Consider the following 13,420-nt stretch of genomic DNA (forward strand, 5'->3'; position numbering starts at 1 on the left):
TGTGTGTGTGTGTGTGTGTGTGTGTGTGTGTGTGTGTGTGTGTGTGTGTGTGTGTGTGTGTGTGAGTTTGTCTAGCTATAGTCTACTTATGGGGACTAAACGCATGTTCACAGTCACCTGCAGGGGACCTCTGACAGTGTGGGGACAAAATAGTAGGTTCCCACAACGGTTAGGGTTAGGTTTAGGGTTAGGGTTAGGGTTAGGTTTAGGGTTAGGGTTAGGGGTTAGGTTTAGGGATAGAGGGTAAGGCCACAGGACTTGCTGTCCCTACAAGTGATGTAAATATATATATAGTGTGTGTGTGTGTGTGTGTGTGTGTGTGTGTGTGTGTGTGTGTGTGTGTGTGTGTGTGTGTGTGTGTATGTGTGCGTGCGTGCGTGTGCGTGCGTGTGTGCGTGCGTGCATGTGTGCGTGTGTGGATGCATTACAATTACATTATGATCCACAATGGAAATAAGGAATAGGCCTACTTGCCCCAAAACCTACCCAGCCAACCCAAGCTTATAGTCTTTTCTAGAATCTCCTTTTAGTAGACCTTGTACCGGTGAACTGTACCGTCATGAAACTGTACATTTTCCTATGCAAACTTCTAATAAAGTCTTCAATCAAAAGCTCCACTAATCACGTCCAGCCCAGATTTGTCTCACACAAAGGGTTGAATTCGTTCTCCTGCTATGCCACAAAAGTGTAAATCCCTACCCTCCTTTAAAAAGATCACTTAAGGTGGCTGCAAAATCGTATGTTTCTCTTATGATGTTTTTTATGTAAATATATTTTACTGTTATATGATTATTATTATTATTATTGTATAGTGCTGACTGTGCATAGGCCTATTTGTCTGTCATTTAATGAGTACAAAAGGACCCCAATGTAAACAAGCCATTGTGCTTTCTTGGGTTTGAATCCTATTAGTAGACCTTGTATCTGAACTGTACTGTACATTAGTGTACAGTACAGTTACAGTCAGTGTCTTACTCTTATATGCTGTGCTTTTCCTTTGCGAATTTGAAACTTCTAATAAAGTATTCAATCAATCAACCAATGCCAGTTATCTTGCCTTGTGGAGGCACCAACGGTCGTTTTAGCCGATAGGGAATTGAAGGAAGAAGAAGAAGAACATTCGTCACGTGAGCAAACAGGGAGAAAGCAACATGGAGGATAGCAAGTGGTGCTAGATGTAATCCAAATATGCTCTGTGTTTAACCTCGGAGTCGTTTAGTCTGCCCTGCTGTCATTGAATCCTTTCCCGAAGCAAACCGTTGGCGAGAAAGAAAGCCGCCATGGCGTTTTCTAAAACACGCCTCGACGGCGCGAGGAAGCCGTGCAAGTCGGTGTTGCTTTGTTTGTTTACATTCTTGCTGGTCGGCTGGAGCAGCGGCGACAGTGACAGCGACAGTCCTGTCATGGACAACTCTGCGACGGAGAGGATGGCCGAGGAGAGCCACCGGCAAGACAGTGCCAACCTCCTCATATTCATCATGCTTCTGACGCTCACCATTCTGACCATATGGCTGTTCAAACACCGCAGGTTCAGGTTTCTGCACGAAACGGGACTGGCTATGTTCTATGGTAATGAATGTGGAATGAATTAATTGCGACCGTGTGTCGCAGATTAGTATGTGTAAACGGTCACAGCTTGTCCGTATGTGTGTATCTCATTCTCTGTCTGTCTGTCACGCCTAACACTGGTTCACTGTGATGTCAGGGGAACCACTCTTGACAGGATGGGTTTGCCGCTCTGACATCACGCTCGCTTTGGCTTCACTGTGATGTCACACTAACAGAATCCCTTTTATCATGCCCATAATGGGAGTTCCCTGATGTCATCAATATTAAGCCCACTAACAGAATTTGGTTCTATAGACAGGGATCTCCATGTATGGGCATACAAGGGTATGATGTCAGATGTCATAGACGTCATAGGACTTTAATCTCCATATACAGTACATGGATCTCCACCAGGGGTCTCCATATATGGGTAACTGGTCCGATATACATCACTGGCCAGATGGCCAAGAAAGTTGCCAAGAATGTTGCCCTGAGGCGTCTTACTAGTTATATGTCTCTGGATGGATCTCAAGCAGCTAATAATTCTGTGAGAGTGAACAAATATCCTTATGTTACCTAGAAAATAAGCAACCTAACTAAAACATTGCTATGATCAATAATAATAACTGATTAGTTATGAATGTAACTTTGTGGGCCCCTTGGCTTGCAGTTTGACAACAGTGAACTAGACCATCGAAAGGATATTAGCTGACAAATGAGGACAAATGTATCTTTGTCAACCCCCACACTTAAGGGCCGCCCACACCAAGCACAATAACTATACAAGTAAGAGTTACTCTATTAGAGTATATATGAAGTGGACTGGACTCTGCCATCCACTTGATTTAGATTTAGAACAATCTTTTAAAACAATGTTCTAGTGCTTACTTAGTGTGGACAGCCCATTACAGTTGTAAAGAGGAAAAGCATTTATATTGATGCAGAGTCACCTCGGGGCAAGAATAACTGCTTTGTCTCCCCTCCTGTAAGGACTGCTGGTGGGTGTGATTCTGCGGTTCGGGGTCCACGTGCCCCAGAACATGAGCAACGTGATCCCAAGCTGTGCCGTCAACGCCAGTCCGGCCACGCTGCTGGTCAACGTCAGCGGGAGGTTCTATGAGTACACTCTGAAGGGGGAAGTCAGCCGGGCCAAAGGCCACCAAGTACCTGATGATGAGATGCTGAGAAAGGCAAGAAGCGTGGATGGATGTGTGAATGGGCAGGCCACATGTTTCTAACGTAACTACATGGACCCTATTCTTGGCATGTCATAATAGGTGAAACAAACATTTGGCGAAAAAGACAAACATTTGGGGAAAATAGGCGAATATTCTTTCACCGACAATAGCCGTATATAGCCGTAGTAAGCTCAGAACGTGCCTAGGCACGTTCTTGTAGATAAGTACTGTAGATACTTGCACAGAGGAATTTCGCCAACTACTGTAACTAGTGAAATCAGTAGTTACACAAACAAACACACACACACTTTAAGGGAGATTAGCAAAGGGTGACAAATGTTATCAGTTACAAGGTCATACTGTTTTCAAAGAGGAAGAAAGTGGAAATACAAATACATACTGTATAATAGAACCTACCATTTTGTGTCTGAAACTTCGGTTCTTTCTGCAGGTGACCTTTGACCCAGAAGTGTTTTTCAACATTTTGCTGCCCCCCATCATTTTCCATGCTGGCTACGGTTTGAAACGGGTACGTCTCTGAGGCTAAAACAATGTCCATGATGACTAAAACCATTACAAACTAGGAAACAAATTGAATGAATGAATTAAAGTATGCATAAAAAGACTTCTGTTTACAGATATTATGATTATAATGTGATTTACAAAGGACATACTACTAAGTGTTTTACTGACTAGTAATAACAGTAGTTTAATTATAATAACACCTTTATATCTTTCTTTATATCTTTGTCTCTGTTAGAGGCACTTCTTCAGGAACATCGGCTCCATCCTGGCCTATGCTTTCATGGGAACGGTCATATCCTCCTTTGTTATTGGGTAATCCAATAAACTCGCCTCAAATGTCTTTTTGTAGACCTGAATCACTGTTACAGTCTCAAAAATGGCTTTTACGGGCCCACATTTAACAAAGGAAACAGACAACGTAACCTCCAAGAAACCTCACAAAGAGGGGACCCGCTTCCAGGATGGGCAGGCGCCACGTGGAATAGGTGCCAAGTGGGCAATATCTCAATCAAAAATAACAAGGCTAATAAATGTCCATGCTTGTAAAATAACAGCACTTGTAACACACTATACATAATATGTTCATGTTAAATAAAACAAAATGAGGACTATCAAGGGTCACACGGCTGCAATTTGGAACTGGCCCCTGTAAAAAGCCAAAGCCCACTGTGTGTTTATAACTAGTGTTTATGCTCTTAAAGGAACACTTTTATAGTGTATTTTTGGGGCCCCAGAGAAAAAGAATTGTCCAATTGCATACCCAACTGGGACGGCTTGAAATTGAGGTTGAAAATCACTGCTTTACACATGCATTCTTATCTTCCTCACAGGCTGATCATGTATGGCTTTGTGACATTCATGAAAGCAGTGGGCCAGCTGGGGGGAGACTTTTTCTTCACAGACTGCCTCTTTTTTGGGGCCATTGTGTCTGCGACTGATCCAGGTATGTGGATAAGAACCCAGAAGAAGCTACATGGTTTTATTATGAACTTAGATAATTTCGAAGAAAGCTCATGCTTCCAGTTGAGGGGGTTTAGTTCCCACCAGGCAGATAACTGCACTATTATGACATTTGAGCAGACATGTAGCAGATGGTCATGTGCTGTGAACCCTAGAATGATGTGTACAGTACGTACACGATAAAGCACCCATATGATTCAGGCTGGGTGAGAATGGCCGACTGTCATGCAAGAAAGAAAATATATACTTTTCCTATTGTATACTTTTGTGTCGTCCAACATACGTAATGTTATGTGACCTGCTACGTCACATGCTACTGACTGATCCTTCTCCTTCTCAGTGACGGTGCTGGCTATCTTCAATGAGCTCAAGGTAGACGTGGACCTGTATGCTCTGCTGTTTGGAGAAAGTGTCCTTAATGATGCTGTGGCTATTGTCCTTTCCTCGTAAGTAATCACCATACACACACACGTCCATCAGGCCGTTTCATCTCATCGAATTTGCCATCTGAATAACATACAGTAGTACATCAACGGTAACTCATCATCTTACTAACTTCCATCCCTCTTATCTCATTGCCTGCCCTCGCTGAATGTCTCTTCATCCGTCCATATCATTCATCATCAGTGTTCTCCTACGCCTAGAGAAGCAGAGCAGGGGGAAGGCCGGAGCCGTGTCCTCTCCGGGGGACGATGGCCCGGCTTGGTCCCAGGGCGAGGAGGAATGGCTAGGGGGGAACGAGACACTAACCCCCCGGTGGGTGGTTGGTGTGTATTAGAGATGCACCGGATTTTTTCGTAGTCTTGCGATTGGGCTTCAATATGAATCTAAAGTGAAATGTATTTAACAGCCACGTGTCCAATAATTTACCAGTAGCTCATAATCAGTAGCCAATGATTGGCATTTCGGTGCATCCCTAGCACAGTTAGAGGTAGTACTGTACATGTGCATGCAGTCTTACCCTCTGTCCTTCAGACGATGACCACCCCTTTCCCTCCTACCACTCAACATCATTATGGTGTCCTGTAGGTAGGGCTGGGCAATATATAGATCAGAGATTTATTTAAAAAAAACAATCTGAGCAATATCAAAACACAGAGATATTACCACTATCATTATATCTTTCTTTCTATTCAGCAATGCAAGACATAATTCACTAGAATCCCCTCTTCATCTCTCTGTTGTCTCTCCTTTAACTTGTCAGTGATTTCGGTACACGAAGACATACATTGAAAATAGAATAATGAAAATAATAATTACACACTGACTTATGTAAATAAGTTGTAGAGAAAACGTGACCACTGAGATATGACGAGTATTAGCGTTTGCTCCATACTATATTGTGGTATAATAATATGGCCCAGCTCTAACCTATTAATTTGCATGCCATACTAGCCACCTTCTCAGGTGACACTTCCTCTTGATTAGGGCACACAGTATGACAAATGGATATTATCCAGTTTGCCATGTTCCTTATGGATACTAAGTCGTCTGTTTGTCATCTTCTTTAAAGGAGCACTAAGTAATTTTGTTTTAGACCAAAGACATTTTATATATGTACAGTATAAAAATGAAATTTCCTCAATTATCTTTTAAATAATATACAGTCGCATACATTAATATACTACAACAACTTCAAAGGCTTATAATGAGCTGTTTTTCTTCATAGTGTGGGTCACCCTGCTGTGAAGGCTGCAATATTCAGACCTTGTGAACAGAGCTTAATGCTCCTTTAATGATGCTATTGAATAGGATGTACTGTGCTGTGCTGTAGGGTAAAGGCAGCATCAACCGTTTGTGGTGTTGATATGAAACCCAAAATTCCAGTTGAAATGCAAAACCCTACCTCCTTTCCTTTTTATGACTGGGGCAGCGTAAAACCCAACTCCAGGCTCCATGCCACAACTCTTACTCCTTGAGACCAGTTTTAGTGACAGGCTGCTAGTAATATGACAGTGGAGTTGGGTTCTTACACACTGGATTTGATGCCTGACTGCATTATTCTTCTAAAGAGAAAGTCAGTTAATTCCCACATGTATGTCTATCCGTTGTTGCCTGGCGTTGCCAACCTCTATCACACACTTCGTTTTGGGAAGAGAGTCTGGGATTTCAGGAAGAGTTTTCATTTCTGGGATTTGCCCCAAACCACGTGCCCCAAGCTTACAGAAACCACGTGCCCCAAGCATACAACCCTGATTGGCCAACCCTTGAAGCTGTTCGAGGAAATAGAATCTCAATGGATCGGTACTACAACACCACTACCGCCAGGGGGTGTTGTTGTGTTCGGTCTGGTATATTAACCAGGCAATATCCGTTGGGTATTTGTCTTTTTTTGTGTGCCTACCTGTCTGTCTGTGTGTCCGCCTTTCTGTCTGTGTCCCACAATGCTTGTCCCTTCCAGTTCCATTGTGGCATACCAGCCCACAGGGGACAACAACCACAGCTTTGACGGCACAGCCCTGCTGAAGTCCTTTGGCGTCTTCCTGGGCGTCTTCAGTGGGTCCTTTGCTCTAGGAGTGGCCACAGGAGTCATGACATCTTTCATATCCTTTTACAGCTTACTGTTTAACATTTAACACACATATTGTCCAGTGCCGCTTTCCACAGACCTCTAGGGCTTTTAGACACGTTCCATTGATGTAATAATCCATAATTGTCGGCACTATTATGCTGCATTAAAAGAAGACATACTTCCGTGGTGTCAGACCGGTATCCTAACAGCTGGACTGTGTTGCTCCTTGACTACCTGTTTGTTCACGTGACCAAGTTCACCAAACTCCGGGACTTCCCCTTGCTGGAGACTGCTCTGTTCTTCCTCATGTCCTGGAGCACGTTTCTACTTGCTGAGGCTTGTGGATTCACTGGTAAGCACACACACACACACACACACACACACACACACACACACACACACACACACACACACACACACACACACACTGTACACACACACACACACACACACACACACACACACACACACTCGTTCATAGACTCACACACACACACACACACACACACACACACACACACACACACACACACACACACACACACACACACACTGTACACACACACACACAGTAGGACTGGTCCGATATGACTTCAAATCAATACCATGATTTCAAACTTGTACCTCTATTATGATTAATGAATGATTATTAAAAGGAATTGTGAAAATAGCACATCTACAAGGATGTTGTGAGCTGTAGACTATGTCGCATGTACAGCCCGCCCTTCCGTCTTGTGTGCAGAGGGCTATTAGGGGGAGGGGATGGCGGGTATGAACGAAAGTGTGAACATAACAGTTTAAGGAAATGAACAAATCAAACAAATGATTCATTCTTATGAACGAATCACTCATGAACGACACATGACTACTCTACCGGCAGGCTACAGTCACATTCACATGCACTCGCCTATCAATCAATGTCTTATCTTGTGTTCCTCTGCCAGGTGTGGTGGCTGTGCTGTTCTGTGGCATCACTCAAGCTCACTACACCTACAATAATCTCTCACCTGAGTCCCAGGACAGGACCAAACAGGTGAGACCCACAGTTCTACTTCCGTAACCCGTCTTTGTTGTTATCACGGAATGTAAGCATAAACGCACACATGCTTTACCTCAAACACACAGATGACATTGTCTTGTCATTTTAGAACGTAGGTTTATCTAATCAGATACACTTTTGGCTGATGATTTGTTTAGTTGTTCCCCATTTTGTCCTCTTCATTGTACCTTCTTATTTACTGTCAATTGTGCTCTTTCGGGAGGGTGTTGGGTGGGACTGTTTGTGTCCGTCTTGTGTTTGTTTGATTCTTTGTTTTTCCATACAACTAGAATGGTTTATTTTATCACTGTAAGCTATGACAACCCTTTTCATTAAAACTATGTTAAAATGAATAGAACGTAGGTTTATGTCTCTGTTTTCTGTCTCCTCTGCTCCTCCAGCTGTTTGAGCTGTTGAACTTCCTGGCAGAGAACTTTATCTTCTCCTACATGGGCTTGACTCTGTTCTCGTTCCAGTCACACGTCTTCAATCCCCTGTTCATCCTAGGAGCCTTCGTATCCTTTGGTGTTGGCCTCCCACCAAAACAAACAGGGGGCCGTTGTGGATGTTTTCAGAGAGCTACTGTATCAACGATGCTGCGAGGCATCACGGGCACACCAGCCTGACGGGATATGTTACAAATATATCTGTCCCTTTGGCCATATTCATGGTGCTTGGAAAATGACATAAATTTGATTCAAGATAACAATTTCGGAGCTCAGGCACTAACGTTGGTGAATTGAGTCCATCACAGCAAATGAGTAAACACTGTCAATTGCATTGTATGGGAAAAGTACCATATTGACCATACCCTGTCCCAGTGATGCTGGGCCACGGCTCCTCTACCTCTGTAAGCCGTTAGCTGACCGCTGTCATTGACCATGTGTTTTCATTGGGTAAGGTACATTTTACCCAAATAATGTTGCAGGCTACATGATTGCTGCCTTTTCTGCTTTAGAGCGGTGAGGTGTTGTAAAAGCCTGACATCTAGTGGTGTAATGTTGTCTGTGCTACTTTAACCCATTTAGAACTGGTACACATTATTGCGTATCATTATTTTATGCTTTAACTATTGAAAAATAGCAGATATACAAGCTCACAGCGCGGCACCGAGTGCCGCGCTGCGAGCTTGTAGATCTGCTATTTTTGAAAAATCTTGAAAATTAGAATTTTGACCCGATTCTATTAGTGTCTTTTGAATCCTTCTAAGATTTTTTGAAAACCCTATGTTTCTATGTCAGCAATCTGGCCAGCCATCGTCAAAGAAAAGGTCCTTTTCACTTAACTGGAGCTCAGTTAGTCTGTTCTTGAGAGACTACTATGTCAGTGGTTCTCAAACCTTTTCATGTGAAAGACCCCCAAAACTTATATTTATTTGGCCACGGACCCCCATCTCAAAATATTTAGTTCCAGGGACCAATAATCAATAATTCTAGGCCTAAATGTTAAATAGCAAACTGTGCATCATCACTCAGTTGAACTGGACTGTGTTGCTTCCTTGACCCTTCTGTGACCTGCTGTAGCTGGCAGTGTTCCTGGGCAGGGCAGCCAACATCTATCCTCTGTCCTTCCTGCTTAACCTGGGCCGCAAGCACAAGATTGGATCTAACGTCCAGCACGTTATGATGTTCGCAGGTACCGGCACTCGAATGGACCCACGTTGACTCATCGGAGGTCTCCGATTCTGTTAGCTTATGGCCGTAGATAAAGCGCTCATGTAGTTGAAGCGGCAACACATAACCTTTTTAGTGAATAAAACATTATTTTTTAACAATTACATACAGTATGGTAAAGCATGTTCTAATACTATGTAGCTAACACACCATTTATTTTTCGAACTCTTCCAGGCCTGCGCGGTGCTATGACATTTGCCCTGTCTATCCGCGACACGGCCACTTACGCCCGTCAGATGATGTTCTCCACCACTCTCCTCATTGTCTTCTTCACCGTCTGGGTCTGTGGTGGGGGGACCACCCCCATGCTGTCCTTGATGAGCATACCGTAAGGCTGTACAGACACTATGTATATACTGTATGTACAGTATGCCACCCTTTGATTGTACAAGTTTATGTAATGCTGTGGTCACACTAGCAGTGACAAAGCGACAGGCTACGAATCATTTTCAATGGATGCCGGGGACCGGGACATAAAGCTACAAACTGATGTCGCTGTCGCTGCGTGGCGCGCTACAAAAGAAAAGCGCTAGCAGCACTAGCTTCAACTTTCCAGCGCTCAAATGACACACTGAATCAACTCTCTCCTCACAATTCATGCTTCCTTACGGAAGAAAAGCGAATTATTGCTGTTAATCAGTTCCCTGTGCTATTTAACCCAAACCTTTTCATTCACTTGAGCCACACTTCAACAGCTCTGCGACAGTGTAGCTGACTATGTTAGGCCGTTGTTGCCACTAGTGTGAACACAGCATATATGCGTTTGCCTTTATTTGTCTTATTTTTTTGTGTCTAGTACTGTCTACCTGTATGTCTGTCTGTCTTCCTGCCTCTGTCTCTGTGTGTCCCTCTGTGGCCCACAGTGCTTAACCACATTTGCAAAAAAAAAAATCACTGCCTTTCTCTTCTTCTTCAGGGTGGGTGTGGACTCTGATCAGGAGAGCCGTGTAAGTGACCAGTGGACAGTCGGAGGCACCCTTTTTTCCTAACCTTGTAGAAAGAGGAAAAATAATTGTACAAATATGCACAGCACACTGTACACCATCCCTTGCTCGCCTTGTTTATTAATGCCCTAAATACCACAACGTGTTATTGGTTTCACATGTGCAGTGTAAACTGTCACCCCAAAATAAACATTCAAAAGACACAGCAACTAGATTGACACATACTGTACAGCAGTACATAAAAACACTTAGTAGATAGTGTTCATCGCTGTTGTTCTCTATCCACCCATGTTCAGGTGACCATGGTGGATGGAATTCAGTATAATCGTAACAAGCATGAGAGTGCCTGGCCCTTCAAGATCTGGTACAACTTCGACCACAAGTATCCTTTTGTTCTGGAGAGACTATTCTTTTTTAAAGGGATGGCTGGTGATTATGTCATGTTGGTTGACCAGATGAACTTGAAAGTATACATGCAGGTAAGCCTTTAACACTAGATGGCTCTCTTGGCACAATTAAGCAAATTATCAAGGCTGCCATTCAGTCTAGTTGCTCCATTGACTATACAATGGGATGGTTTTGACAGCAGATCAGATCAAATAATTGCACATCTCTATTTTGTCTATGTTCAGGTAGTTCTGAAATGTACATGAGTTTTCTCTTTTTTTTGTTTTTTGGTTTCAGTTGTCAGGTTGCAATTGAAAAAAAAAAAGTTTTAATCTTATTTCAAATGTTTTTGTTTTAACTCATACAGTGCCTATCCCGAACTAGTTCGGGATAATTTGGACCTTATTAACGTCCTGGGTGCCTATCCCGAACTAGTTCGGCTTTTAAAAAAAGAAAATATTTTTGTAAACATTTTTTTTTTTTTTTCCGAGCCGCGCCGCCGGCCGTCATCTGTTTACACGGCCCGCGAGAGCGTCGCGCCGCCGATATTTACAATCCACTCCAATGCAATCCAGGATCTTTAGAGCTCATTTTCTCTGTTCCATGCATATCCATGAGGTGTGCAAGGTTTAATCATGGCTAAATCGCCGAAAATAGGGCTTCTAAAATGCTTGGTAGCCAATAGCTAACTTCAAGCTAACTTCATCCTGTTCCTGTACATGCACAAAGGAAAGTGTTCAGGCGCATCATGGCTGCGCACCGAGCTTGTGCATATACCAGCGTATCTCTATATGGTGAATTCTATGGCCATTGGGCGCCCTCTAGTGGTGAAAGCTGGCACTGAAAGCGTTAAATATGTGTTACATATCACTGTAGTCTTTGGGGTTATCGTACTACTCTTTCCTCGTGTACAAATGTCCTGTTGTCTAACACCATAAGTCCTTGACAGAACCCCCCTCCAGCTACTTGAAGCCGTTGTTGACCCACAGTGGTCCCCCTCTCACTGCCACCCTACCAGCCTGCTGTGCACCCCCTTGCACGATTGCCTTACCAGCCCACAGGCCTATGAGGTATGGAGAATGTCTCTCTATCTACAGTATATGTCTCTCTCTCAATCTCTCACACTCACATCATTAGCCAGAATCACTCCAGGCAAGGCAAGTTTATTTGTATAGCATGTTTCAACAAGGCAATTCAAAGTGCTGAACACCAAAACAGAAGAGCATTATAACAGAGCAAAAGAAACACATTATAATGGGTAATTTGAATACAATTTAAATTCGTTATAGGGTTCAGAGAATAGAAAATAAGAATAATTAAGCTATACTGTACAGTATATAGTTTGCTGCCGAGCATGAGGTTCATGAAGGAATTTATTTGGGGCTTAATTAGTAAATTATTAGGTGCTGGAGCCCATGAGCCCTATATAATACATTTATTTAAGCATATAATAGCACCAGAAAGGCGAAATAACATTACTTGACATGGTGCATGAGGTGCACACTGCACAGTGAAATCTCAAAGTTCATTTCTAAATTCTGAGATTGTGACCCAAAGCATGCACTTATACACCCATAATTAAAGGATTTCTCTTCTTCCCTTACTGCTCTGTCTCTCTCTCCTTCCATCCTGTTCTCTCACCAGAATGAAGAACAGCTCGTCGACAACGACTCGGACCACATCTTCAACGACACGAACACGGGCTCCATGTATGCCGACCTCACTGTGAGCACCGACGCTTCCGGCGCCCGAACTAGCGCTCGCAAGCGCTCCTCCCCGACCTCACCAGATGACACCCTTGACCCGGAGCTCTCCCTTGGAGAGCACGAGTTGGTGATCCGGGGCACCCGTCTGGTTCTGCCCACGGACCACTCAGCCGAGGTCCCGACCACTGTCACCCTGCCCCCACCCCCCTCCCCGCCCTGTGCAGACCCACGCAGGCACAGACTGTAGGGAAACTAAAAAGGTCTGTTGAAAAGCTATTAGTGGTTTCAGCTTGAAATCTCAAGTCGTTTTTTTGAGTGATCTTTTAAAATTCAGCGAAAATCACAGCAGGATCGATTTAGAATTTCAAGTTGAAAGAATTGTCTGGTTGTTAGAATGTACCTTCGACTCTGCACAAGGGACATAGTTTGACGGTACCTGTGTACTGTATCTCTTTTAACAGTGTGAGGTATGTGATGAAATAGAGGCACACTTGATTTAATCTATTTACAAGGTGGATTACTGTTAAGTAAACGCAAAAGGAAAAATTCATAGCACATGTAAGGTACCATAAATCAAGTGCACTTCCCTTTAATTTGTTCTTTCAAAGCTACTACTGCATTTTCTCCTCTTAGCTACTATCTCCCCTCTAAAGAGAGGTACTAGCCTCATGTTACCAAGTCTGTTTTGCTAGCCCTGGGTCCCAGGGTGTGCACTTATTTTCAACATTTTATAGTAGGAATGGATGGTATGAGTTTCTTCCTCATTGACATTCAGTGATTAACTGTTACTGGGGAAACAACCTGACCACAGGTCATGGTTGACGTTCTGATTTCTCCTTGTTTTGTTGGTTCCATCTCAAAGCCTCTTGAAGGAAATGTTGAAAGAGGAAACCCCTGAGATGAGATGTAATAGTTTACAGAGAGTTCAGTCAAAAGAGCAGCGAAAAG

The 13,420-nt window shown here is 43.3% G+C and overlaps 1 pseudogene across 1 annotated transcript; it reads left to right on the forward strand.

Annotated features, from left to right (window-relative positions):
- The first annotated feature begins 1,167 nt into the window (after positions 1–1,167).
- LOC308303991 (sodium/hydrogen exchanger 6-like) lies at positions 1,168–13,414 on the forward strand (annotated as a pseudogene). Its single transcript, XR_013963381.1, has 16 exons — positions 1,168–1,569; positions 2,539–2,738; positions 3,178–3,255; positions 3,487–3,563; positions 4,082–4,194; positions 4,552–4,657; positions 6,613–6,754; positions 6,970–7,075; positions 7,668–7,756; positions 8,164–8,277; positions 9,286–9,397; positions 9,610–9,763; positions 10,352–10,382; positions 10,676–10,761; positions 11,729–11,836; positions 12,411–13,414. The product of XR_013963381.1 is annotated as a sodium/hydrogen exchanger 6-like (transcript).
- The last annotated feature ends 6 nt before the right edge of the window (positions 13,415–13,420 follow it).

This window comes from Nannobrachium achirus, assembly GCF_963921795.1.
Source record: "Nannobrachium achirus genome assembly, chromosome: 19".
Lineage (NCBI taxonomy): Eukaryota > Metazoa > Chordata > Actinopteri > Myctophiformes > Myctophidae > Nannobrachium > Nannobrachium achirus.